A 7,433-nucleotide genomic window follows, 5' to 3' on the forward strand; every position below is an offset into this window, starting at 1 on the left:
ACGCGAGATAAAATAAATAAATAAAAATTGCAGCAAGGTATTTTTGTATTTTTGGTTTAATAGATCTGAAAATAAAAGCAAATAAAAATAGATCGCGAAGGCAAATATATTAAAGAAGAGACCTGAGGGCCGTAGTTTTCACTAGTGGAATGTCTCGAGAAAATAACAAACGGTGGGTGAACAAATTACTGTTGGGCAATTGATAGAACTTCAAATAATCATGACAATATCCAGGCAATGATCATTATATAGGCATCACATCCAAGATTAGTAGACAGAGTCCTGCCTTCATCTACTACTATTAATCCACACATCGACCGCTATCCAGCATGCATCTATTGTATTAAGTTCATGGAGAAATGGAGTAATGCAATAAGAACGATGACATGATGTAGACAAAATCTATTTATGTAGAAATAGACCCCATCTTGTTATCCTTAATAGCAACGATACATACGTGTCGGTTCCCATTCTGTCACTGGGATCAAGCACCGTAAGATCGAACCCATCACAAACCACCTCTTCCCATTGCAAGATAAATAGATCAAGTTGGCCAAACAAAACCCAAATATCAGAGAAGAAATACAAGGCCATAAGCAATCATGCATATAATAGATCAAAGAAGACTCAAATAACTTTCATGGATAAAAAGATAGATTTCATCATAAACTCAAAGTTCATCGGATCCCAACAAACACACCACAAAAAGAGTTACATCATATGGATATCCAAGAGACCATTGTATTGAGAATCAAACGAGAGAGAGGAAGCCATCTAGCTACTAACTACGGACCCATAGGTCTACAAAGAATTACTCACGCATCATCGGAGAGGCATCAATGGACACGACGAGCCCCTCCATGATGGTGTCTAGATTGGATCTGGTGGTTCTGGAACTTGCGGCGGCTGGAATTGATTTTCGTCGACTCCCCTAGGGTTTTAGGAATATTGGGGTATTTATAGAGTAAAGAGGCGGTCCGGGGGGCACCCGAGGTGGGCACAACCCACCACGGCACGCCTAGGCCTCCAGGTGCACCCTGGTGGGTTGTGCTCCCCTCGGAGCACCCCTAGGCACTTCTCCGACCCATTGGATGTCTTCTGGTCCAAGAAATTCCACAAAAAGTTTTGCTGCGTTTGGACTCCGTTTGGTCTTGATTTCCTGCGATGTAAAAAACATGCAGAAAACAACAACTGGCACTTGGCACTATGTCAATAGGTTAGTACCTAAAAATGATATAAAATGACTATAAAATGATTATAAAACATCCAAGAATGATAATATAACAGCATGGAACAATCAAAAGTTATAGATATGGAGATGTATCAGCATCCCCAAGCTTAGTTCATGCTTGTCCTCGCATAGGTAAATGATAAAAATGGAATTTTCGATGTGGAATGCTGCCTAACATGTCATCTCATATTCTTTTATTTGTAGCATGGACATTTGGACTTTTATATGGTTCAAAGCAATAGTCTAGTTTTGACATGAGACTTAAAGACTCAAGCATTTCAACAAGCAACCATGTCTTTCAAAATGTCAATGCTAAAATAAGTTATCCCTTGTCCATCATGCTCAATCATTGATCCATTCATGAAACACACTCGCATATTAGCTACACCCAATGCTCAAGTACGATCATAGTGCCCCCTAGTTGGTGCTTTATTAGAGAAGATGGAGACTCAAATTAAAAATAAAAATTCCATAAATTAAAAGAAAGGCTCTTCACGGAGGGAAGTAGGGATTTGTAGAGGTGCCATAGCTCAAAGCGAAAAACTTAGAGATAAATTTTTTTTGGGAGGTATACTTTTCCCACCAACGAACACGACTTAGAGTTCCCCACAGTTTCCATGCTAGATATATCATAGGCGGTTCCCAAACAGAAAATAAAGTTTATTCCTTTTTCAACCATACTTTAACTTTCCATGGCTAGCTGTATCCATGGTTGTCTTCCGTACCAACACTTTCCTAGGAATTTCTTATTTGACAACATAAAGTAAATTCATTTTTCATTTCGGGACTGGGCATCCCTAATACTTTTGCCTTACTCTTGTGCAATGACAAGTGAATAAACACTCATCATGAGAATAACACAACTCGCATGGAAAAGATCGACCACCCCTCACCAACTCGCGAGCGGTACGAGCGCACAAAAGAGAAATTTATTTTAAATATTAGAGATGGCACATACAAATATTAGAGATGGCACGCACAAAAGAATACTGCATATAGGTAGATATAGTAGACTCATGTGGCAAAATTGGTTTAAAGGATTTTTGATGCACAAGTAGTGATCATACATAGTGCAAACTGAAGGCTAGCAAAAGATTGAGAAGCGACCAACCAAGAAACGAATAATCTCATAAGTGAGTATTAAGCATAATTAACACCGAATAATGCACCACAAGTAGGATGTAATTTCATTGCATAACTATTGACTTTCGTGCTTGCATAGGGAATCACAAATCTTAACACCAATATTCTTACTAAAGCATAATTACTCATCAACATGACTCACATATCACATCATCATATCTCAAAACTATTACAAGGAATCAAGTTTATTTTGTCCAATGATCTTTATGAAAGTTTTTATTATGTCCTTCTTGGATATCTATCACTTTGGAACTAATTTTCATGTGTTGTTTTTGATAAGCTCAAACAGATATAAGTGAAGATCATGAGTATAATATTTCTTTCTCTCAAATTAATTTAAGTGGAGCAAGAGAGAATTTCTTAAAAAAATACTAAAGCACACCGTTCTCAAAAAGATATAAGTGAAGCACTAGAGCAATTCCATAGCTCATAAAGATTTAAGTGAAACATAGAGAGCAATTCTAACAAGTCATGACATAATTTTGGCTCTCTCAAATAGGTGTGGCCAGCAAGGAATCAAGACTTAAAATAAAAACAAAAACAAGCAAAGACTCATATCATACAAGTAGCTCCAAGCAAAACTCATAATATGTGATGAATAAAAATATAGCTTTGAGTAAAATACCGATTGTCGTTAGAAGAAAGAGGGGATGCCACTCGGGGCATCCCCAAGCTTAGTTTCTTCCTTCTCTTTGGATAATAGCTTAGGATTCCATGGGCATCCCAAAGCTTAGGCTCTTTTTACTCCTTATTCCTTCATCCATCATAATATCACCCAAAACTTGAAAACTTCAATCACACAAAACTCAACAAAACCTTCATGAGATCCGTTAGTATAAGAAAACAAATCACTACTATAAGTACTCTAGTAAATCAATTCATATTTTATTCTTGAATTATATCTACTGTATTCCAACTTTTCTATGGCAAAAACTCATCAAAGAAAACCATAGAATCATCGAAACAAGCACACAACACAAACAAAACAGAATCTGTCAAAAACAGAACAATCTGTAGCAATCTCGGTATTTCAAATACTTCTGTAACTCCAAAAATTCTGAAAAATCAGTATAATGTGAGAAATTTGTATATTAATCTTCTGCAAAAAATAATTGGTATTTTAGCATGCTTCTATTAAAAACGAAAAATATTTTTGTGAGCGCAAAAGTTTCTATTTTTCAGCAAGATCAAACAACTATCACCCAAGAAGATCCTAAAGGCTTTACTTGGCACAAACACTAAATTAAACACAAAAAACACAATCATAATAGTAGCATAATTGTGCAAACACTCAAGAACAGAAAGCAAAGATCAAAAATAAATTTTATTCATTGGGTTGCCTCCCAACAAGCGTTATAGTTTTACGCCCCTAGCTAGGCATAAAGCAAGGATCTAAGTTTTGTCATCCATAGTTTTGGCAACTTTTGTAAGGGATTTCTCAAACCCGGGAGGCTCTTTGCGCTTCCCTTAATTCTCAGGAAAAGAAACCATCTTTATATTAAAAATATCCAATCGCTTATTGCAAAGAGTAATCATGGTATGTGATTGATACTACCATTAAGATGTTTGTGGGGTTCATTATATTTTTTGCAATTCAACCATATATTTATGCAAATCACCAAGTTTGTCCAACATTTGAACTCCTTCTGGGGTGAAAGAAAACCCCTTCTTTTGAGGTGGAACTCCTAGAATTCCTTCTAAAATTTCATAGGAAACATTGACATCAAGCTCAATAAAATTCCCTTTAGCGGCAAAATCAAAGAGTTGTCTATGATGCAAAGACAATCCTATGTAAAAATTATGAAGTAAGATCTTTGCGTCTCCCTTTAAATTACAAACATGATAGGATTCCATAAGCCTATACCAATCATCTTTCAAATTTTCTCCTTGTCGTTGCTTGAAGTATAAAACTTCAAAATCTGGTGACAAAGGAGGAGTAGAGATGCTAGCCATTATGACTAGAAAGCAAGAACATGGATAGATCCGGCAAGAAAATAGTGAACGAAAAATAGGGTGAATAAAATGACAAATTTTTGTGAAGTGGGGGAGAGGAAAACGAGAGGCAAATGGCAAATAATGTAAATTGCGAGGAGATGAGATTTGTGATTAGGAACATGGTAGATGTTGACGATGTGTCCCCGGCAACGGCGCCAGAAATTGGCACATGGCCAGTAGACTATCTTGACTTGATCCTCCCCAGCAACGGCGCCAGAAAGTCCTTTTGATGTCTGCTAGAACTACGTCGTTATTTCCCCAAAGAGGAAGGGATGATGCAGCATAGTGACGGTAGATATTTTCCTCAGTGATGATACCAAGGTTATCGTACCAGTAGGAGAACCAAGCAACACCACATAAACAACTCTTGGGTAAAACTAACAAATACTCACAACCCGACGTAAGAGAGGGGTTGTCAATCCCTCACAGGTAAAAAGATAGGTAAAATTGTAGTGGGTTGGATAAATAGATCTCACGGGAACATGAGATAAAATAAATAAATAGAAATTGCAGCAAGCAATTTTTGGTTTAATAGATCTGAAAATAAAAGCAAAAAAAATAGATCGCGAAGGCAAATATATTAAAGAAGAGACCTGGGGGCCGTAGTTTTCACTAGTGGCTTCTCTCGATAAAAATAGAAAACAGTGGGTTAACAAATTACTGTTGGGAAATTGATAGGACTTCAAATAATCATGACGATATCCAGGTAATGATCATTATATAGGCATCACATCCAAGATTAGTAGACCGACTCCTGCCTGCATCTACTACTATTACTCCACACCTCGACCGCTATCCAGCATGCATCTAGTGTATTAAGTTCATAGAGAAACGGAGTAATGCAATAAGAATGATGAAATGATGTAGACAAGATCTATTTATGTAGAAATAGGCCCCATCTTGTTATCCTTAATAGCAACGATACATATGTGTCAGTTCCCCTTCTGTCACTGGGATCAAGCAATGTAAGATCGAACCCGTCACAAAGCACCTCTTCCCATTGCAAGATAAATAGATCAAGTTGGCCAAACAAAACCCAAATATCAAAGAATAAATACGAGGATATAAGTAATCATGCATATAATAGATCAAATAAGACTCAAATAACTTTCATGGATAAAAAGATAGATCTATTCATAAACTCAAAGTTCATCGGATCCGAACAAACACACCGCAAAAGGAGTTACATCATATGGATCTCCAAGAGACCACTGTATTGAGAGTCAAACAAGAGAGAGGAAGCCATCTAGCTACTAACTACGGACCTATAGGTATACAAAGAACTACTCACGCATCATCGGAGAGGCACCAATGGACATGATGAGCCCCTCCGTGATGGTGTCTAGATTGTATCTAATGGTTCTGGAACTTGCGGCAACTGGAATTGATTTTCATCGACACCCCTAGGGTTTCTCGAATATTGGGGTATTTATAGAGTAAATAGGCGGTCCGGGGGGCATCCGAGGTGGGCATAACCCACCAGGGCGCGCCTGGGCCTCCTGGCGTGCCCTGGTGGGTTGTGCTCCCCACGGAGCACCCCCAGGCGCTTCTCCGGCCCACTGGATGTCTTATGGTCCAGAAAAAATCCACAAAAGTTTGGATGCATTTGGACTCCGTTTGGTATTGATTTCCTGCGATGTAAAAAAACATGCAGAAAACAGCAACTGGCACTTGGCACTATGTCAATAGTTTAGTACCAAAAAATGATATAAAATGACTATAAAGTGATTATAAAACATGCAAGAATGATAATATAACAGCATGGAACAATCAAAAAATATAGATACATTGGAGATGTATCATAGGCGTGTTGGATGAACCAACAATCACACATGGCTTCCCACAGAGAACTGTTTGCATTAGGCCACCTTGCACAAACGTTTGCACATTAAAAACTGTGTGTGATATACATACGAAGGGAAATATTTTTCTAGGATTCACCATGTGGGATGTACATACGGACGGAAATGATTGGGTTTAGATGCCTCGCTTGATCGCACGCGAGCTCATTTTGCCCCCGCCTGTGTGGCCGGAGGGCCTATCCCCGATGGTTTCTGGGTCATGTGGGAAGGACCCCCCTATCGCACACCCTCACTAGGCGACGGTTTAAAACTCTATCGTGGAAAGGGGGTAAAAACCGTTTGTATAGTACGTCTCCGCAACAGTGCACATAAAGCATTCTTTTCATGATCAACATGCATAAAAACTTTATTACTCTCCACATAAGCAAATTTATTCTCATCAATAGTAGTGGGAGCAAACTCAACAAAATAACTATCATGTGATACTTGATTGGTATATTCCAATTGAAAATTAAAATATTGATGACAAGTTTCATGGTTATCATTACTCTCTATAGCATACATGTCATCACCATAATCATCATAGATAGCAACTTTGTTGTTATAATCAATTGAAACCTCTTACAAAATAGTGGATTCACCACTAAATAAAGTCATGACCTCAACCAATCCACTTTTATAATTATAATATGATTCAACACCCTGTGTGATAATTATTATCTAAAGTTGACACTCTTCCAAATCGACTTTCATAAATATTGCAGTCATCATAAATAGGAGGCATGCAATCATCATAAAAAATTTGCAAGTCAAAACTCGAGGGAATAAAAATATCATCTTCATCAAACATAGCATCCCCAAGCGGCTTTCATATCATTAGCATCATGGGTTTTCAAATAATTCATACTACCAACATTGCAATCATGCCAATCATTCAAAGATTTTATGCCAACCATTTTATTGAATTCTTCTTCTAACACTGGCACTGTCTATGTTGTTTGCCAGTGGGTATCAACCGACGATGATTGTGGGGATTAGTACACGTGGAGATTGTCCAGGTGAGTTAGCACACGAGACAAGATTTAGATAGCTTTGGGCCCTGGGAAGCATCATTTGGTAATAGCCCTACATGTTGTTTGTGGCTAGGTCTTATTTCGTATGCTCATGAGGGAGTTGTCGTACAAGTCGGCTCTCCTCTAGTTGTGCCTAGCCATAGATATTATTGATCTTCTAACATGTCCCTCTTGGGGAGCCTTGCCCCT

This window comes from Triticum dicoccoides, chromosome 4B (assembly GCF_002162155.2).
Source record: "Triticum dicoccoides isolate Atlit2015 ecotype Zavitan chromosome 4B, WEW_v2.0, whole genome shotgun sequence".
NCBI classification, from domain to species: Eukaryota; Viridiplantae; Streptophyta; class Magnoliopsida; order Poales; family Poaceae; genus Triticum; species Triticum dicoccoides.